This window comes from Pistacia vera, unplaced genomic scaffold, assembly GCF_008641045.1.
Source record: "Pistacia vera cultivar Batoury unplaced genomic scaffold, PisVer_v2 Contig430, whole genome shotgun sequence".
NCBI lineage: Eukaryota > Viridiplantae > Streptophyta > Magnoliopsida > Sapindales > Anacardiaceae > Pistacia > Pistacia vera.
Genome location: NW_022196258.1, coordinates 1,329,596 through 1,356,690, shown reverse-complemented (window position 1 = coordinate 1,356,690; position 27,095 = coordinate 1,329,596). Strand labels below are relative to the sequence as shown.

General features: G+C 34.4%; 1 pseudogene; it reads left to right on the top strand.

Moving 5' to 3' along the window:
* Positions 1-1,610: 1,610 nt before the first annotated feature.
* On the top strand, positions 1,611-25,815 carry LOC116143478 (annotated as a pseudogene).
* The last annotated feature ends 1,280 nt before the right edge of the window (positions 25,816-27,095 follow it).

The window sequence follows — 27,095 nt, the reverse complement described above, 5'->3', positions numbered from 1 at the left end:
TATCTAGGCCTTTTTGGCTTATATGCCCTAACCTCAGATGCCATTTTTTAGTGTCTGTCAGATTTATAGTAAGCAAACAATCGAACACGTAACCTCCACTCAAGATGTACAACCATTCCTCTTTACCCCACTAAGTACTATGCTGTTACCCTTATAGACATTTAAGAACCGTTTTTTGCCTTATAACAACACCCAGATTCATCCAAGGTTCCCAAGAAATCAAGTTTCTCTTAAGATCTGGAATGTATCTAACCTTAGTAAGTTGACAAGTTTTCCATTATTCATCCTCCAAGATATGCTACCAACTCCTGAACCTTGCAAGCATTGTTATTTCCCATAAACACAGTCTCACAGTCATTTGGTTCAAAATCTTGGAACCAATTTTTGTTTGGGCTCATGTGGAAAGAGCACCCAGAATCTAACACCCATTCCCCTATGGTATCAGCCTTAACACTGTTAGACCTCTATTCTTCAATGCTATGTTTAAGCTGGCTAAATTGCTCTTAGTGTTGGACTGTTTCTGTTTCCTAATCCATTCAAAACAATTTTTCTTTAGGTGACCATCTTATGCAATAAAAACATTTTCGGTTCCCCTTTGGGTTTATTAGTGTTTTTACCTCTCTTTTTGTTCCTAGAGCTACTGCCGTAATGAGGATTACTACCCACCTGACTAATTTCGCCCTTACCCTTAACAACCAGGCTATTACCACTCTTTTTCTGAACCCTAAGTTCTAACTCCCTAGCTTTTAACCCAGCAACAATTAATCTACACTAGGTACAGTGCCAGTGTACTGCAAACATTCTTTACTACCTGTATTCATCATTTAAAGAATTTAAAAGAATCATGGCAAGGCTGGAATCACTAAGTTCTTGATCGTACCCTTGAGAACCAGGGTCATTTTCAGGAACTCATCCAGTTCTCCTCAATAGTCCTATTACTATCCATTTTAAAGAAAATAGGGCACTTTTAAGTATGCTAGGTATGAGCTGATTGTAAAGCATAGAGAGTTTCAGCTTACCCTAAGCGATTGGGGTCTCAAACCCATCGACCTTGCGCAACACACTGTCGGCAAGGTTCATGATGATTAAATTGTAGGCCTCTTCATCCACTTCGGCCTTCTTCTTCAGCTTCTCCTCCCGGCCACTTGGTGGAATCCTTCTCTAGCGCGATTGACACTTGTTATGGGACAACAAAGCTTTCATCTTCTTCTCCAACTGCCAAATCGATTTTTCCATCATACTGGGTGATCTCCACCCTAGTTGTACTCATGACTGATGTGTTTGTTTTTTGTGGTGGTGATACTAACAGAACCCAAGAAAGAAACAAGACTTGCCTCTCCTTCTCAAATTGATATCCCGAATTTACAAGATTTCTATTCCAGACTCCCCAAGCCTTTAATCAAGAAATCCACAATTTATGACCAAACCCTAGATTTGAAAAAATCAAGAAACCCTAGGATTGACAACACTAACCATGCTCTAATACCACTGTTGAAATTCTCAACCAATTTACTGCAATCACATGCACAAACCCACAATAACACCACAAAAAGAAACAAGATCAAACCAATCACAAGAACACCAAATTTACCGGTGGTTCACCTTTCACAATGGAAAGATACATCCATGTTGAGCTCCAAGAATTTTTGGAGGCTCACTGCACTAGGAATCAACTGTTATTACAAATTACAAAACCTCTCCAAGATTCACCAACTATCATCTTTAACCCACTCACTCAAACTCTAAATCTATAGAGATACCTGACCAGCTTCTCTAAACCTGAAGAAAAACACTATCTTCACCCTAAGATTATACATATTCTCAACCTAAAAGATTGACAACAAACCAACAAAGCTGAGAGCAAAAAACATGATCTGTCGTGAACACAAAGAGGAGTAAAATTTTTTTCAGTTTTTGCGCACAAGACTTACCTTTAATAGTTTGACTTCAAGAGCTAATCCTGGCCGTTGGATCTTCTTTATTTCAGTGGCTAAGATCTTTTCTCATCTGTAGTGAAACGGCAGTGTTTTGATAAGTGAATTCTGCAGAAACTGTAAAAAAACGGAGGCTTTGCGCTTTAGATATTAACACTTATTTATCAAATTTTTCCAACAGAGTAAAGTAATTAAGGCTTATTTGTTCTAAATTTCTGCACCCTTTAATTAGTTATTTCTCATTCATTGAGCTTTAATCGCGGATTTTATCAGCTAAATGCAGTATAAACTGTGTAATTTCTACTGGATGTATTTGATATTGAAGGGTGGTTCATTATACGCTGAAGCTCTAATGATTCTTTGTCTCTGGTGATGTTAGTGTAATGAAATATGTTGCCTTCACCAGTTCTTGGAACTGGAAGGTATGCAGTTGAACTTACCTTTGAATTGCCTTGTAGTGGACAAAATTATCCAGTTATAGTATTTATGGTTGGTTTGTGGCATATTGTTGCTTTCTGCATTTGATTTGGTGCAGGAATTTGAATCGAAGAAAGAATTGCCAGAACTAATTTTGGAGCTTTCAATTTTCCTGAAAGGGGGAAGAATTTGTTGGCAAAGGTTGAGTATACGCCGAGCCAGTTATACTCCCCGGTAAACCAATGGAAGAGATCTTTTGGCTTCAAGTAGATTCAAAGTGGTTTAATGTTTCTACACCGCTTCAGGTTTGCCATATCTCTTCATTTCATAAGCTTAATGTTGATCATTTTCATTTCATTTCGTATGCTTAATGTTATCTATTTCATCAATAGAAATGAAAGAGAATCGATTTCTTGATGTTGTTTCTTTGTTGTTGTATCTGATAAACTTTTTGATCTGTTGTGATTTAAGTTACAACAATGTATAAATGACACACATATTGCCTACCGAACAGAGCAGAAATTGTTTTGGACTTCGGGGCTCCACCGCTGATATATTCCTTGACAATGCAGCATATAGAGAATTCTTTTCAAAGAGTTGAATGTCTCAACTGTTGATGAAGAGAGTGCGCCATGTGCATTGAGTAAATAAATAAAAATTCATATCAAATAGTTTTACTAATTCAGTCCGAAATTTTTGTTACAAATGATTGATGTTTGTGTTATTGTTGTTTTGCAGACATGTCTGTCAAATGGGTGCCCTCTATTGTGTTTCGTGGAGTTTCGGATTTGGCAGGCGGGGAAAAAGCTGTTGTCATCCAGCCTCGTTCACTAGCTTCTGTCAATGCTTTGATTGTTGCAGTTGAGTTTATTGCATTAATTGATAAGGAAACACAGTTCATAACCACCAAAGCAGGTATCTTTTTCAGCACTTTGACGTAAACTAGAATTGTTCAACTCTATTCAGAAAAAATAGTTAAAACTATTGTAGACATCTCACCCTTGAGGTATAATTTTGACTGATGAAATGTACGTAATAAATGTATCCAAATTGAAAGTTAAACTATAAGAATGGCAAATCAGGTATTTTTTTTTTTTTTTAGTTAAGATCTTGCATTTTTCTTTACTATCATGCAAAATTAGATCAAAATTCTAAGTATCAAATTTCAGCTCAAAACAGCCCGTGACACCACCACTGTGCCTTGACCAACGACAATTGCAGAACATGGGCTGTTTTTACCCCACAATGTGCGACAGAAATTTTTTTTAAAAAACTGCCGCACAAACTTCAAAATCTTCCGATCAATGTTATCCCACATTCATTTATTGCTTACGGAAACAACTGATAGCGCCAACAACTAAAATCAGGCTTGTACAAAGAATCTATTTCTATTGCTGTAACTAGTGGCGGACCCAATTTTTGTCCAGGGAGGCCCCCTTGCTCCGTCACTATTTGCCAATCAACTGATGAAAACATAAGAAATAACATCCAATAACAAGGAAACATAAGCGCTTTGTTTGGTTCAAATTTGGGGGTTTTGGGAAAAGTTTTTTGAAAAAAGTTTAAAAAAAGTTTGAATTGGGCGGTATTACGATGAAGATTTATAAATAATAAATACCCAATATATTTATTTTTTACAAAATACCCCTTATAATAAAACATTAAAAGTTAACAAAATACCCCAACCCACCCTCAAACACCCCCAGTCGGCCACCACCACCGGAGGTGGCCAAAGTCACCTTATGGGCGCATGACCGGCTGGATCTTGCGGTCATGAGCCGATATGGCCTTTCCGGCCAGATCCACGTTGGTCTGACCGGCAAAGGCCAGATCTACTTCAGATCTGGCCGTCAACCGCCAATCTGCCATATTTGCTCTCAACGACGGCCAACAAATGGTCGTCGTTGATGGTCAACGACGACCGTTGTTGGCCGTCGTGACCGATTGTTACAGCCAAAGATCTGGCCGTCAACGCAGATCTTTGGCCTTAGATTTGGCCTTTTCCGCCATCCACCGTGGATCTGGCCGGAAAAGGCTAGATCGGCACCTACCGGCCAGATTCAGCCGTAGTGCGCCATCCTAACCAGATTCCGGCCATTTTCCGGTGGTGGTGGCCGAATCTGGTAAATGTGATTATGGGGTGTTTTTGTAATTTTAAAAAAAATATTTAGGGTATTTAATTAATTATCAAATTTAAGGGTTTAAAAAAAGTTGAATATATTGGAGTAGTATTCCAAAAAATCTGAGTTTTTGAGTATTTTCTGTTTACTTTTTGGGAATACTAAAGTAGTATTCCCAAAACTGAAACAACGCACCAAGAAAATTGTTACGTGGAAAAACTTTTCAATGTGAAGAGATAAAAAACCACGAGAATCTAAGATTCACTAAATCCAATATATCAAAAAGTTTACTGATGTTATTTTTGACAAACATACAAATGTTGCAAGTGTACTAGTTGTAAAAAGTAATAAAGTGATAAGTAGAGTATCGTTCCCACGAGGATAGTGTTACTAGCACTGATTTCTCTAGTTAAGTCGTAATTGAAGCAACATAATTGGTATTGATGGAAAATTACGAACTAAATACAATTTAAAAAATATAATGAATGATAATGAAATTAAAGCAAAACCCAACAACTTACTAATTAACAAAATGCTAAAAAAAATGCTAGGGTATTGATTTCACCTAATACGCTAACACAATCATAGATTTTGTTACGATAAGTTCTAATTCCTTGATTGAAAATGGAATTCCCTAGTTGTAAAAATACATTCTCCGCTACATTTTCCTACTTATCCCTATTAAGCTTTCGCCACCCAACAAAATTAAGATTAATAGTTCAAAGTCTTTTAGCTTTATGGAATTCTATTAGATTTCATAAATCGCTAACCTATCTTTAACGTTTGCTTAATCTACACATTTATCCTAAGAGGCACAATCACAATCACTTATCAGTCTCATTGTGAACAACACATTTAAAGATGATCAAGCATCCAAAGTTATTAGCAAAGAGATAAACACTCAATCATGAAATTAAAACTCAAGTAAATCTTCATATAAATTTGAATCATTGATTAAGGTTACATCAAACCCTAGCTAAAAACTCAGTTCATACTAAAAACAAAGTAAATAACAAAACAAACTGAATCAAGATTCATCATTGAAAAACAGCAAAAGATGGAGAAATCTTTATAATTTGAAGCCCAATCTTCAATAATCTTCTCCTTCCAAGAGCTGCCTTCCAAATAACGACCAAGCCCATTTTCTTTCATTTTTGTGCTAATTTATACCTCTTTTCAGTTAAGGACCAAGCCCTAGCAAACCAAACGCGTCGTTTTATTTTTCACATCTGACGCAGTTTCGCCGCAGTAGAATTTTTGGGCCAAATTTGAGCATGAGAGTCTCTAAATATGGAAAAGTCTAAACATATGATGTATCCCTTTAAATTACTTTCTACTTGTTCAAGAATCAGCACAATCCAAGATCTATAGCTCAAGTTGGATAAAAATACTGAGCACGTCCAAAGACGTTTTTCTTCAGTTTCCAACATACTGTTCACGATTTCAAGCCAATTTTCACCCTTGTCCAGTTAGAATTAAGAAAAACCTAAAACATAAAAGTTGTAGCTATCTTCTTAGCTTTCCGAAGCTTCTAAATCAGGTCATTCTGAGTTTCCAACGCTCAAGTTTGCAATTTACGCTCAAACTGTTATTATGCTCAAAATCATCGTTTAGGCCTGCAAAGACAATTAATAGAATTAGATATAATTATGGCCCAATTGATAAGAAGTATCCTAAATCCTATTGAAATTTAATGCAAAATCATAGGAAAAAATAGGATTATCATTTACAACAACCACAAATCTACCAAAATATTCTACACAAATTTAAGCTCAATCACAACTCAAAAAAAGTAAAATACACAAAGTTTACAAAATAGGGATTGCAATCACTCCAAATCCAAAGCGCATGTAAATGGGAAGTTGGGATTGGGAAGAAAAACTTGAATATAAAAAAGACAAACCTAACTTTTTAATTTTACCTTTTAAAAAACTTTTCAAATTTTTTTAAAAGTATCGGGTAGGTCTGGGCCTACCCTCAAGGGCTTGGGAGCTTCTTCAGATTCTGTGATAAATAAATAAATAAAAATAAAAATTAGGATGGAAAATGAATGTGATTCAGCTAAGTAAATCACAACACAGCATCAGGATTACTAAAACCTTCAAATTGCAGTTGCTTGTTGCAAGCTCATCGTAGATTCGAGAAAAGGAGCTGCCTTCAACATTTACTGCTACTCATGTTTCTTTATCATGAGCCATTTGACCAAAACTCTTTTCCGTGTATGATAGGGGACGGCCACCTACATGAGGAATCGACGACAAACTTGTTATGCCTCCAAAGTCACGCTTATGTCAGTCTAATAAATTGCTGCCAAACACCTATCTCCTCAAATATTCACCACACTCTATCTCATTTCAAGAAATGAATAGACAGAGTCTTCCATGTGTCAGGCAACTTGCAAAACCCTCATTCCATGGAGTGTTTAGGTGTATAAATGGGCACTCCTCTCCCGAAGAGGAAGGGGGCTGAGATTTGAGCTTCATTTCATTCTCTCTCTGTAAACACTGTATTTCTTCATCTTTGTATGCCTTACGGGCAAAATCATAGAAATAGTCAGAGATCAATAAATAACTGGATGTAGGAGTGTTTGTTCATCCGAACCACTAAAAACCCTCTTTGCCAATCTTTTATTTATGTTTTCTGCAACATATATATATCTCAACTCCTCTTCAAATCTCATGGATCCATTACGTGTGATTCCTAAGTCCGCTTAACCACTTCTCACGTGCGAGTCTTTGGCGTCCAAAATCAAGCGTCAACAAACTCCCTCATTTGCCTTACGCTCAAAGGTACCGTAGGTATATTTCCTGAAAAGTAACCATAATGATGATTGATGTCAAACTACCGAAAAGTAAGCAAAAAGGAAGAATGACTCCTAATTTACCTGTCCTTCTCTTTGTAGACCGCCCCCTTCGTATCAACCTGAAGATTTTGAACTAAAGCTTCGATTAATGTCCTTGTCTTCTTAGTCAGTACTGATCAGCAGGAGCAGAACCTACCAAGGTGATATAATTTTGCAGATTCCTAAGAATCTCACCAAAAAAACATCATCATAATATGTCATCAATTATACAAAATAAAAAACACCTTTAAAAATTATATTAATGTCTTCGAACATACCATATTTTGAAGCATCAGGAGCAATCTTTTGCAGATAAAGTAGTGGATCCATTAACTCCTCCTTTGTTGGACGTATTCAGGACAGTATACAATTTCGTTTGTCCATTTTACATGATCCAAGCAGAAGTTATTACCTTTCTTTTTCTTTGGCGATTCGTCCATTGCTACGATTTCTCCCTTTAGCCAAGGATTTTTTTCTTCTATTACCATCCCCGAAAACCTTAAACTGCAGCCCTTTTCTGTTGCATGATTTGTGTAATCCATTATTAAAATTAAATTGATGATTATTTAAAGATGTGTTCAAGAAAAAAAAAAAAAAAAAAAAAAACACAATCTTTTATACAATACCATCAACACAAGATTTAACACCAGCAATGAGAACATATTGATCACAAATGAAAAAAGAAAAGAAAGAATTGGACAGTATAAACATTGTAAACCAGAAGGGCGAGAACTATGTTTCCAAGATTCTAGTCATTTTATTTTTCTTGTTTCCTTTTCTTTTAGTTTCTTGGCAACCAAACAGAAAACATAGAAAGAAATAACAAAGACACCATGAAAAGGGTACGAAAACGACTTGAATACCTGTGGAAAAGTTTCTTTCTGGGACTAAAATGAGAGTTTCTTTTGGAAAATTTCAGAAAATGATGTGACAGAGTCACAGAAAATTTCAAGAACAGAGAGAGTTCAAATGCTAGGGGCTTTCGCGGTTTTTATAACCGTCATGCCGTTAAAAAGAAATAATCAGGTATTATTCTCGTAAAGTCATAGGTGACTATGAAAGTTGCCACGTGATATATTTGAAACGTGGGTCAACAGTGATAGATGCTGTAAGGAAAAAGGTTTGTAGCCGCGCAGCAGGGGATCAAGATGCCGTTATTAGGGCGGAAAAACATTTGTTCCTTAATATTCAAAATTACTTTTTAGTATTTAGAAATAATTAAATAAATTTATCTAATTTATTTTCAATTTTATTGATTCTAGTCCATGTTTGTAAAAGAGAACATCATATTTTTTTGGTATAGTTACTAAACGATATTAATAAGTATTACCACAATAAAAAGAAAACTATTAAAAAAACTTAAATGATATAATAAGTATTAATATATATTTAATATACAATCAAATAAAAACAATTTTTTTAGAGGCAACACAATTAAAAACTAATTTGAATACACATACATACAAAGCAAATGTACGAAAGTAATGAGATTTGAGAAGTGATTGCAGGTGATAAATAAAAGTTGTTTAAGAATAAATATAATTAAAGTGTAGGAAAAGAAAATTGTTAAAAATATTATTTAGAATTAAAAAATTAATTGATAATTAAGTATTTAATAATTATATTAAATAGCCTTAAAATTAATGGTTATTTTTTATTTTTTTTAAAGTTTTGCACTATATAGCCATCTTATTATTTTAAGGAAAAGAATGCACGTACGTATAAAGGCTAAACATTTCTTCTTATTTCTCTCTACAAACAACAATTCAATCTAATACTAACCTCTCAATACACATCAACAAATATTTACTTTAGGGACAAAAATGTAGTGGATGTAACGCTTATAGTCACTACTTAAAAAGATATTACAATTTGATTCCTCCGTCAAAAGCATTGTTGGCGATCTTTTGGTATTATTAATATTTGAAAATTATAGTAATGGTAAATGCAACAAATATAGAATCTACTGCAAGTGACCAATTGCGGCTTGCTACAAGAGTGACTTGACATGAATATTGTGTTTTTTTTTTTTTTTTTTTCACTCAACCACTAGTTCTAAGTGAATGGTAATCCAACCTGTGACCTATTATCAATCAAGAAGTCACGAAACAATGTTTTAATTGAGGTGTGTGAGTCGAATGTACAATGAGTTTGTGAAAGAAGAAGGTTTGAAAATGATCAAATAAGTAAATTACGAGAGATCACGAAGCCAAAAATAAAATTGAAATCATGAGAAGTACTAAAATATGTTTGGAAAATAATTTTTTTACAATAAAAATAGCTAAGTAGCCTGACATAGGCTATATCAAGATTGATATTTCTTTGTGTAAACTGTTAAATCTACGGTCGAGTTGAACAAGGATGATCCTATGAGGATGAGGCTATTGACAATCTTGTAGACTTGCAGTGACAAATAAGAGTGAACACGAAAGACTTGGGAGACACTGATGTGGTGTCGATCATAGGCACCCAACGCTGGCTGAGAGCGGGACAAGGTTTATCGGGAATCTTTGGCTAGAGTGCGACTTATCGGTGGAGAGTGGTTAGAACGCGACTCTACGACGATTATGGGAGTAGAGTAGTCGGAACTAGGCTTGTGGTGGTTTTTGGGAGAATGAACCTAGTAAGCTAGAGAGAGGAATTGTGATTGAATGAAGAATGAGAGGCTTGACTCTGCTTTTATAGGAGGCTTAATGGGTTGAGTCTTTGTAAAACTAGATGTTCTTATAGTAGGAGTTTGAGTAAACACGAAACTTTTAGTACTAGGACTCAGAGTACTAGTTCATGTAAGAATAAGAGTCTTGGATGAATTAGGATATATATGAGACTTATAGTCTTGTTGTGGAATGAATGTAGGTTGGTGGGCCGGAGCCTGAGGTAGCTTAAACTATAGAAAGGTCCAACTCGTAGAGTGGCCTAAAATGTAGGTTGGCCTAATTCGTAGGGTGACCTTTATCATAGAGTGATCCAACTCATAGAGTAGCCTAATTGTGGAGTAGGCTGACTCGTGGTGTGGACTAGCTCGTAGAATGGGTAGGCCCATAAAGCGGTCCTTCTTACAAAATGAGCCATCTTGCTAGATGGTCTTCCCGTAGGATAAGTTTTGATATGGGCCAAACTAGAATTGGGCTGTGGCACTGGGTCATATACTGGACATTGAAGTAGTCCTTTTGTTATTGGGCCAACTGGAGTTGGGCCTTGGCATAGAGCCTTTTGCTATTAGGCTAGTCTAGGGCCTAATACGATTTTTTGCCTCAATACTATGACGTTATGGTTTTTGGTAGATTATGGAGGTGCAATAAATTGCTATGAGAGACTAGTGTTGGGAGATGATGATGACACATGACTAGAGTTCGAAAAACTATAAATATTTCACGGTTTTTCCATTCAACTTGGGAAAAAAATGAAATGAGCGAAATAATTCAATGGATGACAAATAATTTGTAACTCAAGTTTTTATATAGGATGTTCAAGAAAAAAGAGATAAAGACTTGGAGAAAATATAATTCGTGGCATAAATGAGAGAAAGTGAGATATAGAGTATTGATGCTCGTTTTTTGGTCGACAAAATAAATGATTTTTTCCCTCCCTGGATTATGCTGAATTGATCTCAGATCTTTCGATGCAGACTTTGACCTACAAAGCAACAACTAAGTCCAAAGGGCCAATGAATGGTGTCACTACCAAGAACCTTTTGATACTCAAGTCAATTCACTTGTATTTCCCCAGTCCAATGCAATATCCCAAACTATTTACTTTAGACTCAAGACAATCGACTACCCTTACGGCATTGGACTGACCAGACCCCAAAATTACTCCTTTGTTGTATATATAATCTCCATGATTGACTCTTAGGGAGGGTGTGTTTGGTTAAGGATAATAGGAGATTACTGAGGTGATGTCATCTTATATTACTTGATTACCACGTTTGGTCGTCAAGTAATATAAGATTCCATTAATCTTCCAATACCAATAGGGGGTGTTTGGATGGGGGTGGTATTATATAACAGGGGTAATGTATGTTAAATTGACTAGATGACCATGTTTGGTTGTTTTGTAAAAAAAAATTCTCGGAAAAAAGATGTCAAACAGTGCCAATTTGGGGGTAAGTTGGCGGGAATAATATTACCTGGGGGAGGTCGTTATTAAAACTTTCCTCCAGCCGGTAATACAAAATTTTGTCCAATCTTACCCTAAAACAGTGGACAATGTGGACAAAAATAACCTTTGCTTTGTTAATAATTACAAAACAGCCAATTTGCACAAACAGACAGATTTGTCCTCAGTTTTTAAATTTTCCAGGGGAAATTGCTATGGTTATTGTCATTATTTTTAGAAGTCACAATATGCCCTTGGATTTCAATTAAACTACAATATATAAGGAAAAAAATTATCAACCCTAACACAACATTTTGAATTCCTTCTGCCCTAAACCTCCATTGTCACTGTTGGAGTCTTCTTCTTCTCAATCTGGTTCATCCCGACATCAGTCCAATCGCCATTTTCTGGTAAGTCCCTTACCATTTTCCATTGTTTGTTTCGTGCTTTGTTTGGTTTGCATTCGTAACCCTAACTTCTACCTTTTGCATCTGCCGTTTGTCGGGTTTTCGTCTTCATTTGTTTGCCCCCAACAGCACTCCAATTGCGGTTTTTCGGTAAGTTCCTCACCTTCTTTATACTCCACTAATACTGGCCTATTGAGAGGGTGGTTTTGTTTCACTTTAAAGAGGGTAAAATTGCCTGCAATAATTGATTTGAACCTCAAATCAAATGAAAAGAGTTTGAAATGCTTTGGTTGCTTTTTTAATGTCTTTTTTTTTTTTTTTTTTTTTTTTTTTTGCTTCATAGTGGTCCAAGTGTATCTGTTTCTGTAAATTTCCAAGCATTAACCCAACTCATTTGACTGCCTCGTAGTTGTCCATAGTGGGTCCATATTATGAGGGCCCAAATGTGGGTCCTTCAGGTTGGGTCACTAGGCAGGGTGGTCTCGTGAGATATGACTCTATAAGATTTCGTTGGTGTAAAATTTGTGTAAATTTTGACAGTTTTGAGGGATTGATGTGAATTTTTTATGATGTTTATGTTGGTTTGTATGATGGATTCTGAATTTTGATATGTGGGACGTTGAGAATTTTATGAGTGTTTGAGGTGAATTTTGGTTTATGTGGTGAGATTATGAAATTTGATGTGTACATAAGAGATTTTCTGATTCTGTACTATTCATTGAACAATAGTTTGTGTGTTTTATGCTTTGCGAATTTGGGAGATTAAATTCTAAACTTTTTGGTAAATTGAGTGTCTTCGGCAGTTTGGCTTCTTGCAAGTCTATCCCTGTTGGCATTTATTTATGATCTTTGTGTATGTTCTTCAATAATTATGTTGATTCCTCTGCTATGTTAGGATGTTCAATTTTCATCACTAGGTAACTAGATTGCTTAATTAATTTTAGTGCTTTCAAAGGTAACACTAACGATAGATTATTCGGCTGCAATTTGTCCTCCATCTCTGCTGTAGGAAGGTATGTTCTTCGGCTCCATCTCCTTCATCACGACAGCATTCTGCAAGCAACTACTTACTTGTCGTTTTCAAGTATTTTAGTTTACTATGAATATATGTTGTGGTGGCTTTTTGTTGGTTGAGTATTGGGTTTGTTTGGCTTAAAGGATGTCAAATTGAGCAATTAGTTTCTCTATGAACACAACATTGCATTTTGTCAGATTTTGTTCGGTAAATAATGTGCTTTAGGATATGCAAGTGCTGTTTTTTAGGTTCTTATATATGTATCTAATTTTCATTATGTAACTTTGCGGTTAATGAGTAAATGAATGTGGTTATTTGTAAAAATGAAACTACGTAGAATGAGCAAGGAGAAAATCTCAAAATGGTACTATTTCATCATGTGTATCTTGCAATTTGTGACCTTAATATGCTAAACTATGATACATGCGAATTGCATGTCATGTTTGCTTTCCGAGGTTGATAAACTGAAGGGGAGTTCCTCCCATTTATGGCAAAAGATTAATGTGGTTATTGTTTACTAATTTAGGAAATTTTTGAATGAAACTGTAATATTCATGTGATGGTTGTTTATTATGTTTTCATTGCAATTCAGTTTGATTTATTTCATATAAGATTGCTTGTTTCTGGTTTAAGGCCTTGTACATGCTTGATTGACTTTATTATGCTTTAATGCATGAATTATGTGAAACAACTATGACTCGTTTAACAGTCAGGCAAAAGATGTGCCTAGTTGCCCTTTTAGTCTTCCATTTGGACATGTTGGAAACCATATATGCCATGCTCGTCCTTGTTGGGTTGACTAATGTACTTAATATACAGGGTAGACATAGGGCTGCTATCTCATATGCCAATAAGTCTGCGTCTAGGTTTAAGTTTAGGTCGTTGAATTTACACACCATGTTTTTCCAAAGTGATGAGTTATGTTTTGAGAGCTATAGGATGAATAGGGTTCTATCTGACAAATTATGTAACTTACTTACTATACATAACAACTTAAAATCAACCTGTCATTCATCCATAGAAGAATTAGTAGGGACTTTTCTTCACATCCTTGCCTATAACCAAAAGACCAGAGTCATGAAATGTCAAATGTGTAGATCCACTTAAACGGGAAGCTGCAAGTTTCACTTAGTCTTGAACATTGTGCTAAGGTTGCATACCCAGCTATTTAAAAAACCAGAGCCCATTCCCAAAAACTCAACCGAAGATTGGTGAAAATGGTTCAAGGTACAGTCTAATGACTTAGTTTAGGATGCATATGTAGTTCAGTAGCTTATTAAAATTAGACTTAGTGTCTTGTCTGAAATATTTTTCTTGTCCTATGTTAGAACTGTTTAAGAGCTTTAGATGGAACATACATAAAGGTTCACATGCCCACTAACGATATACCTAGGTATTGGTCAAGGAAAAATGAAATTGCAACAAATGTCCTTAGTGTATGCACACCAAACATGCAGTTTATATATGTCCTCCCTAGGTGGGAAGGTTTTGCTGCAGATGCTAGAGTTCTTAGGAACGTCATTACTAGCAAAAATGGATTAAAGGTCCCCCAAGGTAAGATAACAAAATAAATTGCATTTTTAATGTTAGGGTCTGCCATAATAGTACACATATTAATTGTTATTGACTTGTAATTGATTATTTTAGGGTAATACTAATTATGTGATGCTGGATACACTAACAAGGAATGGTTGTTGGTCCTTTATCAAGAACAAAGATATCATTTGAGTGAATGGCGACAAGATCACCAACTGGCATTATTGCAAGAATTTTTCAACATGAAACACTCTCAAGCAAGAAATTGTATTGAGCGGTGTTTCTAAAAGATGGAATGCATGGAGAATGATGCATGTGATACTATAACATGTATATTCATATTTTACAAAATTTTTCAATCAAATTGACAACAAGGTATAACTTGTGACCTTAAGTCCTTAGCAACCTTGAAGACTTTTAATTTCAAGAGAAATTAAACAAAAGAATATCCACACTAAGGTAAAAGAAGAATTAGGCCAAGAGAGACATTTTGGGTTCTTAGAAATTTTGATCTCTATCTAAAAATTGATATATCATTTTCTTTATATATGTAGCCTTGTAAACAATTCAATAATTGTTTTGGACTTCCTTAAACAATTCCATAATTGTTTTGGAGTTGTAAATGATACCATAATTATTATGAAGTTGTTAAACTTCTTTAAATAATAACATTGGATTAACATTTAATCACAATTAATAATTTAACTCTTAAATTGTTTACATAACAATTTAACTCTTAAATTATTCATAATAACTAATATAACCCCCCATTGAATCTATTTCAATGATAATATTATAAATAACTTTATTACCCTTGGTAGGTGCTAGTCAACCTTGGATAATCAACTCTCTTTGGCTATTTCTCCATTCTCCTTAGTCTTTATATGTAACCTCTTAGGTTCACTGTGGCCTAGCCATAGGCCCAACATCATAGTCTATTTCGATATGTTTTGTCATAACTTTTTATGAACAAAACTCCCATCGATTATGGTAGGCATCTAGCAATGCTCCATAACCCTTAAGTCTATTCCGATATGTTTTGTAATAACTATTTATAATCATACGTGTTGTGTAATCAAATCTTTCCGTTGTCTAATCCCAATTAAGAATGGATTCATGGTATGTCAAAATCTTTGTCTTAATTTTATATCAAATTGACAATCAATACATATGGAACATGTCACCATGAAACAACCTTTCAGGTAACATTTTATATCCCCCGGCCAAAGATTTTCCTTTTCCAATGTATCTTGACATTTGTCCAGGAACCTGATATTAATCTATACCAAGTCAATAAATCCTATCTTGACTATCACTTGTCCTCACAGATAAACAACACATGGACAAATTGGCTTATTAACACATGACATGATTAGCCTTATGTTTATACACCATATGAACCATATGTGTTTATGTAGAATCCAACTGTGATATCTCAAGTCTAAGGATTAATAATACACTAGTACAATCTTATGATGAATCATTGACTACATTTTAAATGTCCATGTGATTCATCATAAATGGTCATATTCGATAAATATTTCACTAACGCTTATCCATGCTAATGCCCTAGTGATATAACTTTTATAATCACCCATACTAATACCATCACATGATATTCAACGGAGGCATTCAATATGCCTACTATGTAATATTACCTATGTAGGTGATGGAGAACTAATCAGGCATTTATATCATCCAGACATTTTATATGTAATACATATATATAAATGAAGCAATAAACCGCATGTGAAATAAGAGCACTTTCTTCTATTGATAAGATAAAAATGTATATACAAAGTATATATATTAACATATATATACAAAACATGCCTTGAACCCAACGACACTATTGGTTCCTAGGGCATACACTAACAGTTTTGACATCCTGAAAGCTTGATGGGGAATATTGAAAGACACATCTTACTACCCTGTAAAAACTCAATATAGAATCATTATTGCATGTTGTCTTTTGTACAATTTCATAAGGTTTGAGTTTCCCATTAACTCGGTTGAAGCAGAGCTTTAGGAAGAGGTCAACGATAAAGGACAAGAGGATGGTGATGGAGAACTGATCAGGCACGTCGAGCCTAGTGTCGCGTGGAGTACATTTAGAGACAATATGAGGGCTAAAATGTTCAATACTTGGATGGTTGCATGGAATGCATGATTTTGCTAGTGTCAAGTTTATGTGTGGTGTTGTGACTTTTTAAAATTTTGTTTTATGTTATTGACCATGTATGAATGAACCAAAACACATATGCTTTGCTTGTGGACTTGTACTTTGAGTTACATTTGTTGTAATGTGGATGCTTGAATGTTATTTGATCGCCTTCATGCATTCTTGTTGTTGATTTACTTAAAATTATGAATATCACACACATTTGTATTTGAAAAGTAAGTTGTTTACATTCAATACCTCAGACATTGTGTGTATACAAAGTTCTAACCTTTTTTTTTTTTTTTTTTTTTTTTTTTTTCCCAATATCACTAATATGCCTTTATATTGTTTCAACAGTACGGAGAGGTTAGCAACGTAACCTAATGACTCCGATAGGAGCATTAGCATGTATGACGATGTTGTGCCTACTGAAAAGGGAAAGGCAAAGTGTAAAGAAGTAAGAGGTTGTGGACAAAAAAGGCGGATGCTGTGTTGGTGGAGTGTCTAATGGCGCTGAAAGATCAGCCACTCTGGAGAACTGGGCGGGGGTTCAAATGCAGTTACCAAGTTGAGGTGGAAAAGATGATACAGGAAAGGCTTCCTCATAGTAGTTATAAAGCACAACCGCATAACAAATCAAGGGTGACGATATTGAGGAGGAATACAATGCACTCAACAACATGATTGAGAAGAGTAGTGGCTTTAGGTGGAATGATGAGGAGAAATGCATTACATGTACCAAGGATGTGTTCAATGACTGGGTCTGGGTAAATATGCTTGTGTTGGTTTAATTATGTACATTTCTGCTCTCAAATTTGTGTTTACATGTACTGTTACAAACGTAATATGTTTTATGATGAGTAACTTTTTTGTAGAGCCATCCTTTCACAGGAGGACCGTGACATAAACTGTGGGTGCACTATGATGCCTTTGTCGCCATCTATGGTAAAGATAGGTAAAACAAAGTTGGTATAGAGATAGTCACGAATGTTATGGAAGATTTAGATAATGAGACTACTGACGATAATGATGAACAGATAGACGTCGATGTCGATATCGAGGGTAGACCAGTGCCCCGATGAAGGATGATATGGTTGACTCAATTTGTCAGGCGACCACTACCAATCAAAGCAGAGTGGCGGTCAGCAATAAGAAAAGGGGAAAAAATGTTGGAAAAGTAACAGAATGGCAAGCCACATTGGGCAAGTTTGAGACTGCCTTGGATGGGATTTGCGTTAAGCTAAGGGGTATTGCTGACTTTTTCAAAGAGACCTTGGAGAGAATCGTAAAGGGTAGATGTATTCGGTCATCTCTTAGTTGGATGGGTTCACAGTGACTAAGATGCTGACAGCCACAACAGAGATTTGAAAGGAACCTCACAAAGTAGATATATTGTTTGAGTTACTAATGCACGTGCAGAGAGAATTTGTGAAGATGCAACTTGGAGCAAGTAATGAGTACCGCCCAACATTTGATGTCTTGCAATGCTTTTTTTTTTTTTTTCATAGGGTTATTAGCATGCTGACTTAGCTGTTGTGGTCCCGTATTTGTATTTTACGTATATTCTAACTGCATTTTTTTTTTTTTTTTATCAAAACCATGCCTGTTTAGTAATTAAATGGTAATATCCTATGCTTGTAGTTAGTACGGGAAGGTAGGGATCACTAATATGGAATGAAAAAAAACTCTTAACTTTGGTAGTAGTGTATGAAATGATGTGTGAATGTCTGTGTATTTATTGTTTGTGTTGCCTTTGTATGGTGAATGTGGTATTTTGATTTACTTATGGAAACTGACATTTAGATCACCAGGAAAGTACGATAAAGGTATACTAGCATTTATAGATGTCAGTTCTCTCATATTTGTTTTGTTTGCCTTTTGATGTGCTTTGTTTTATGGGTTGATGTGCAGGAATGATGGAAGGACTACGATGTTGTCCAATAGTGACGACTGAAAGCACAAAGCTCGCGAATAATGTCGAGAGACCCACACAGTTTGTACGGGTAACAATGTGAAAGGTATTATGGTTGGATAGTTATGGAGTTAATTTGTTGTATGGTAGAGAATAATGCTTATTAACGTAGCTCATAATTGATTGATGTCAAGATGTAGGTAAGACCAGTCATTTAGTAGATGAAGAATGTCAGGAGAGCCTTTCAACCTTAAAGGGCAACAAATTCAAAGTTTTTATTACAACTCCTAAACCGGCCAATGCATTCAGTGATGAAAGATGTTTATATTTTTTTGATAATATAAATGAATGATGAACATATGTAGGTGCCATAAATCAACATATGTCAGGTAGGCGATTGGTAAACAGAAGGGGGGGGTGTTTGTTGAGCAGTAATATGTTTGACTTCCACATGGGGTATGAAACTGTTTTACAATTCAGATGTTTCAAGCCATATTTACATAATATGTTTACCTCATATGATTGACTACCATATTTGTGTTCTGTAGTAAATTGTGGAAGAGTTTTAAAGGAGACAACTTATGCAATTTCACATGGTTAGACTCCATGTGGTTTTTTATGTACACAGAAGAAATCTACAAAGGGAAGGTGTTGAAGTGGATTGGGAAATAGGACATATTCTCAAGAAAATATGTTTTCATTCCTATAGTCCTCTGTGAGTGAAGATTTTGTGTTAGAATGCATTTGATTTTTACTTACCAAACTTGAACATGGGTTGATTTCAGTTGCTTAAGACTTGAAATTGGTAATGTGCATCAATTATGTTGATAGGAGTCATTGGAGTTTATTGATTTTGTGCAACTTTGGTGGAGATGTGAACTTGGAAATTAAAACTCGATGCATGGTGCTACTTGATTCGCTTGAATTAGATAATGGAATGAGGCTGCAACCTCTGATTCGACGGTAAACTTTCATTATTTCATAATTATTTGCATGCACATTTGAGAACATGATGAAACTGTGTTGTTGGAGATGTGCACCTGGAATGGACTTGAAATTATCGAACTTTAATTATTTGCAGGTTTGTGAGGGATATTTACAAATCAGAAATAATGCCCAAGCATCCAACATTGGTTGATAAAGTACCTTTGCTCGTGCCTAAGTTGATAAAAATAGTCTATTTTGTTGGCTGATGGTAAATATTGGTTGATATGTTCAGTATTTCGTGCGTTTGTTGTGACCCAAAAATGCATTCACCAAGTCCATCAACAACGAAACAACATGACTTGTGGATATTTCGTACTCTATTACATAACCAAGTTTGTGGAAGCTGCTCCAGAAGATTTTTCAATCAATGACGAGTATCCTTACTTTGTAAGTACTACAATCCTTTAATTGATAGGGGTCAATTGTTTATTGTCTCTTCAATTAGAATATTTGGGTTATTGTTGTTGTTAATTTTTATTCTCAATAGATGACGCAGCATTGGTTTAGCCTCGCTAAATTTACAGCCTTCGATGACAAACTATTGTGCAAAGTTGAGTAGTTTAATCTGCATTTGATTCATTTATGTATGACTTTTGTGTATTTTGTATTTGCGGATGTTAGATTGAGTTTACTTTAAAAATTGTGGAAATTAAGTTCACTCTACAACGTGCGAAATTATGAATTATTATTGGTTCACAAATTTAAGGAGTAGTGTTATTCTGCCGATACTTTATATATTGGTACATTGCTTGGATTCAGCATAATATAAATGCACAAGTACTCCAAAATATGTGATCTTACAATCGTACCAACAATTGTCACACATATTTTCGTTCAAGACGAGTGGAAAAAGTCAACATAATTTCTCAAATATGGAAATTTGCATCTAAATTCCAACAATGGTGTAAACAACAAAAAGACAGTTTTTCTTTTGCCTTGAACAAAAAAACGACTTCAATTGGAATGAAGTAGAAATAAGCATTATGTAAGAACTATAATTTGGGGTAGTAGACAAATCAAAGTTTTAAATTAGTTGATGGGAACTATAATTGTTTTTCCATAACAAGGTGAGGTGTTGAATGTTTAGTCAAAAAGAAAAAAATACAATAACTTTTTTTCGGAGTTTCACTCGTCTTGTAAAATTTGTCAATGAATGACTTAACAATAAAATATTTGGCTAAAATATAAGAAAAATAAGTCAAATAATTGACCATTTGTTTTATCAACCAAACACATTAATTATTTATACACAGTAATCATCTAAAGAGCATTTTAGTTAAATATAATCAAGACATTTGCTCTTACAACCAACCAAACAGATTAATTAGTAATCAAAGTAATCATTTAAAGGGCATTCTAGGAAAAGGGTGTTTCAGGACATTTGTTATTATTGTCAACCAAACACAGTAATTATTAATACATCCCAATTGAACCAAAAACAATAATAATTTAAACCCGGTAATCTACAACGTAATCTATCCTTCTGATAATCTTATTACTAAGATAAAAAAAATATTATATGATCCAAACGCCCACATAGTAGTTACTATTGTTAATATAGGAGGTAATCTAATTACCTCCATTTTCTTAGGTATTTTAAGATTGCTTGGTAATCTTATTTTTGTTACAATTTTACCCCTTATTAATAAAATTTTAGGACAATAATGCCTTTGTCTTAAAAACAATTTACAAAAATACCAATTGACTATTTTATCTTTACATACAAATTTTTTAGGACATAAATACCCTTGAAATTTAACAAAATTAGCCAAAGGTGGTGAACTGATCTGGCCACCACCGCCAGTCGTTGACCATCATCAATGACGATGAAATGGCACACAACCGGCCAGATCTTAGAAGCGTAGATCTATGGCTGAAAACAGGTAGATTTGGCCTTTCACGACCAAATCTGTGGCCGCTTTATGGCCAAAGGTGTGGCCGTTTCACGGCCACAGATCTGGCCATGAAAGGCCAAATATTTGGTCGTGAAACAGATGGTTGTTTCATGGCCAAATATCTAGTCTTTCATGTCCAGATCTCCACTGTTGCCACCACTAAATATCTAGTCTTTCACGGCCAGATCTCCATTGTTACTACTGCCAGCAATGGTGGCAGGCCGTTGATAGTGGCTTGGGGTGGGTGGGGGTGTTTTTGTCAAGTTTTAAATTTTTTTTCTTGCTGTAGTGTTTTAGCTAAATCTGAAATATAAGGGGTTAAAAGATATTATTAAAAAAATAATCATAAAAATAATATTATATCAATATTTAAAAAGGAGGGCAATTTAGTAATTTTTATAACATATCTAGCAATTTATTTCTCTCAACCAAATATATTAATATAACATACCCACTGATTTATTTCAACCAACCAAATACATTTCCCTAAACATTCTCAATAATCTTCAAGGTAATTTATCTTCCCATTAATATAACATTCTCAATAATACAATATTACCTAAACCAAACACACCCTTAAAGAATATTCTCGTAATAATAGTGAGAGATTGGACTTTTCTTACTTGATTTTTCATTACCTCGTTAGTTTGTAAGAGCATTTCCAATGCTGCTCTTTATTTTAAAGAGCATGTTTTATATAAATAAAGAACATCTTTATTAATTTCTAAATGTAAATAACAAAATTTGTATTCAAATCAAATGAATTTTTTAAATTAGACTTAATAAATAGAGAGAGACTTAATAGGAGAGAGAATTAATAATAAAATACATAGAAACTTGTAATTTATTAAATAAAATTGGGATAAATAGTGAAATTTGACTCTCTAGATGTAGATTGTCATACTCACTCTTTAATTTATATTTAAAGAATAAAGAGTCTATTGGACTCTTGTTTTATGGACAAACTCTTTATAATAAAGAGTTTGAGTCATATAAAGAGTCATTTGGAGATGCTCTAAGGCACTAAATTTATAGTTAGTTGACTTGAAGCCAAATGTCTCTTCTCATGCAATTGGACTGACGTCTTCCACGCACCTTGCTTCTAGAGATGGGCGTTTCATTTGCCCTAATGGGGATCCACCCCGACTCAACCCAATTAGGTCGGGGTGGGTAGAAAAAAATCCACGCACTTGGGGATGGGGCGAGTATGGGGGTTAGTTTTTAGCGGTAGGGACCCGCCTCACCCCCAAAAGCCCCATAAAACCTTGACCCATCTCGCCTTCAACCGCCCCTTGAAAACCTCCCATCGTGTCATCCCCGACCCGCCCCGAAAAATTGCAGCCCAGCCCCTTCTGTTATACAATAATGTACTATTATTATTATATATCTAAATACCTTTTTTTTATATAATAATGTATATATTATCATCTAAATGAAATATAAAATAGGTCTTATATTTAGTATTCCAATATATATACATGCAATTTAGTCATTTCATCTTATATCAGATTAATAAATATTATTAAACTAAGACTGTTTATATAATTTAGATATCATTTCATCATTTGATTATTAATTTGAATGAAAGCAATATGACTTAAAAAGTTCAAGTATCTTCTTCCATGCTTCACATTATTAAATTACATCATTTATTATCTTTAACTAAATGTGAATAAGTTATATTTCAAAATTTTATAAAATTTCAGAAATACAATTCAGCTTATTTTAAATAAGATGAATGATTATGTAATATAATTTCTTAAATTTAGAATTGATTTTACCATATTAGATCCAAAGTGGGGCAATAAATCAAAATATGGTTTAATCATATTGTTATATTAATTTTTTTAACTATGTTTAATGGTTTACAAATTACATTGACTTTTTTAATTATATTGTTATGTTCATGATGTTGAATTATTGAATTATTGCACTATTACATAAACTAAGGTAATTGAGTTTCTGTACTAAGTAAATTATCTAAACTTTGGGAACATTTTAGGATATATCTATATTAGAAAAATAAATATCAAATTGCACAAATTAATTTTGTTATTTTTCTAATCAATTAATTAGTTAATTAATTAATTATTTATTAACATTGTTTTATTTTACACAAATTCTATTATCATGTTTTTCTAATCAATTAATTAGTCAAACTTTATTAACATTGTTTTATTTTTAGCCAATGGTTCACTAAGACTTGATGCAATGATGTATGATGTATCAATCTTGATTTTTATTTTTATTAATTAGTCATAAATTACATTAATAGTTTCTGATTTTTCAAACCTTTTTCATTAAAAAAGTAATTAAATCAAATAATTGATTATGATTTACGAGTTATCAAATATCAATCTTGATATTTAATTTTGATATACTATATAATATTTTAAAATTTAGTCAATTAATTCAATACAATTTAATTACTTATAATCTAATCACATTGTAGTTAAGTAATTAATTACAATTTTATTAAGTAATTAATTAATCCCTAAAAGATTTGCAATTTGTAAATTTATTGCACTATTACATAAATTAAGGTAATTGAATTTCTCTTCTAAGTAAATTATGTAAACTTTGGGAACATTTTAGGAGAATTATACAAAATCAATATTAAAGAAAATTACCCTTCAAGAGGGGATTTGATACCCACAATTCCCCCACCTCTTGGTCGGGTCGGGGTGCGGATGGACGACATCCCATAGGGGGCCGGTTTGGGGATTCCCCGACATCCTTGTCCCGGGGATGGGGCAGGGATGAGTGAATCCCCAAGGAGTCAGGTTAGGGTCGGGGGACCCCAATCCACGCCCCTCACCCATCCCTACTTGCTTCCAATTTGATGGCTATTTCCTTTGTATTAAAACATTATTTTACTGAAGGTTTGTAGGCTAGTAAATGAGGGATGCTTGTTATGCCCCCCATTATCTTTACATATTCAATAACAAAAATATTACGTTTACAACCTAATCTTACAATTCTAACATGGTAGCACAATTGGTATTATCACATGAATTGACGACTTTGACTAAACATGAATAGTCGTTCCTTAGAGATGAACAGTCGTTTCTTACGGACGAATGACATTTCATTCATAAAGAATAATAATTTTATTCATAAGGAATAGTTGTTCCTTCATAAGGAATATTCATTCCTTATTAATAAACGGTTATTCCTTCATAGGGAACAACCATCATTTATTAATGAACGATCGTTCGTCCCTAAGAAATGAGTGTTTATGTTTAGTCAAAGTTATTTAGTAACTTTGGTGTAGCGAAAGTTGACGTAATAATAACCAACTCAACTGTCACATCGAATTTGTAAGAGAAAGTTGTGAAATTGAATTATGGAAATAGTATTCCTTGCTCATTAAACATTCTCATTTGCGTTTAATGATACTATTGTGGGTGATCGAAAAACACCCTTTTTAACCGGTTTTCCTATCACAATTTCCTAGGTGGTTTTATGAACTCCCATGTCCATGGCTTTTATGATGTCCAATGCTATAGAATCTTGACATTCGAGGTTAAAGTCTAGTCTCTTTACATGGACTTTGCCCCAAGTGTATATTTTGTTACCTCAACCCCGTATCCTTTTTTAACCATGGTCACACATCACGATAATTTTACCTTTCTGTCATTTCTGTCCAATATGCCCATCAACATAAGCCCTTTAGTCTCTAGAGTATTGAAAATGGATTTGAGACTAACTTAACTATCTGTAAGGGGAGAAAGGTGAAATTGCCTCTAGACCATGGATGGAGTGTTTTTCCTTGGTTTCTTCCATTACTAGTTTTGACTTTCTCCTTGGCTTAGTACTCCACCTCAAGTGGGCTTTCCCATATGGGCTTAGCTTGCTTTGACTTTCTTGTTAGCTTTTGATAACCCATTAAGTAGTCTTGCATGTAGTGGGGGGACTAAGCTCTGACTTTATTCCCATTAATGGGAGGGAACGTGGCAGTGGAAAATCACCCGTGCACGTTCTTTCCCTATATTTTCCTAATCACCCGCACCTTTGTCATTTTCTTTTTGTTTTAACCTCCCTCACCTGTTAGTAATTACCCTTACAAGAAATGGCACCGATCTTTCCTGAGTTGAGACTTTCGATCTGAACGGTCATCATCGATTCAAGGTAATGCTTCTTGATTCTCACCTTGTTTTTTATTACTTTTTGTATATTGTCTTCCTGTCCGGCCATACATGGTTCCAGGTTTATGATCTTTTTGGAATTGTTGTGTGGTCTGATTCATGCTTGTATTGCCTTGTTTTTTCTAAGTTGTAGACAATGTCAGATGCGTCCAACTCTCAAAATGATTTCCTGAGTGAGAGTGAGGAAATTGAATCCCTCGAGAGCCTTAACGGTGAAAGAATGAACTCGGACGAAACTCGGAGCTCTTTCTCAACTAACTCAGACACTTTGTCTTCTTCAGATTCTTTTGAGGTGATAGAGAACTCGACTACATTGGCTTCATGGAAGCAGGAAGCCCCCTAGCTTGTTTTATAACGGCAAAAGTGCTGACTTTAGTCGTCTCCCTTTTACACAAAACTTAGTCTCTGGGCCCCCTATACCACCAGTTAGTGTTCCCCATGAAACACTGGTGAAATCCAGTGAAACCCAGTTAGCCCCAAAGTCAGAATCCTCTAAGCTTGCTCCCAAAAAAATCTAGTGGTAACTGCACCTCAAACTTCGTAGAAAGATAAAATATCGGTTTGCATCACAAGATGCCAAAAAAGGGTATAGAAAAATAATGGGCTTGAAATAAAATATGAAATTGAAAATATAGCTTTTAAGGATTTTTGATGAATTCTAAAAATAAAAAATCATGGAAAATTGAATTTCCCAAAAATACTTTAGTTGATGAATAATAATTTTTTTGGGGGGGAGAATTTGATATTTTGACTTTTCAAAGATCACATCCATTCTTTTGCTGCCCAAAATGGAAAAGAATAATAATGCTTGGGCTTTTTCAAAGCATATATATATATATATATTTGGAGATTTTTAGGAATTTTAAAGTAATTTTGAACATGATTTTTCTTGGGTTTTTTGCAAAAAAAGTGCTTTCACACTTGTTAAAATAGAAATGTCTAATTAGAATCCTCCTAAGTGGGCCTAATTCAAAGCAACATTTCATTTTTATAAGTTTTATTAGACTTTCTTACTTGCTGTACCGTAATCCACAAAATAGTGCCCCATTGAAATGGCTTAGGTTAATAGAGGTGGAAAATTAACCCGTCCAGCCTAATCCGGCTCGGCCCATGGCAGGTTAGGCCAAATTGCGGGTTAGGCCTAACTCGAGGTTAGCCCAACCCAACCCAACCCAAAACCCTAACCTGGCGGGTTTTTGTGCTAGTTGGGCCAAATTCTTTTTTCTTTTGTGTAATTTTTTTTAGCTAACTCTCCAAATATCAATTAAATTAAATAATTTTTTTTGTTTTAGTTAACCTTTCGAATGTTAATTAAATTTTTATACAATTAAATTGTAATATAAGAAAATTAGATTTATTCATTTATCAAAAAATAAAATAAGAAATAAGAAATTACAACAATTATTGCTTCGTTAAAAACCTTACCAAAACAAACTCAATTGGAAAAAAAACTTGGTAAGGAAAAAAGAGTACAATAATTGACAATTTATTTACAAATTACAAAGTTACAATTTACAAAACAACTAATTTGAGAATTAACTAGGACATTCCTCATTTGTATCATCTAAATTACAAAATCAAAACGATTCTATTAAAGTATCGTCAACAACCTTGTATTGATCC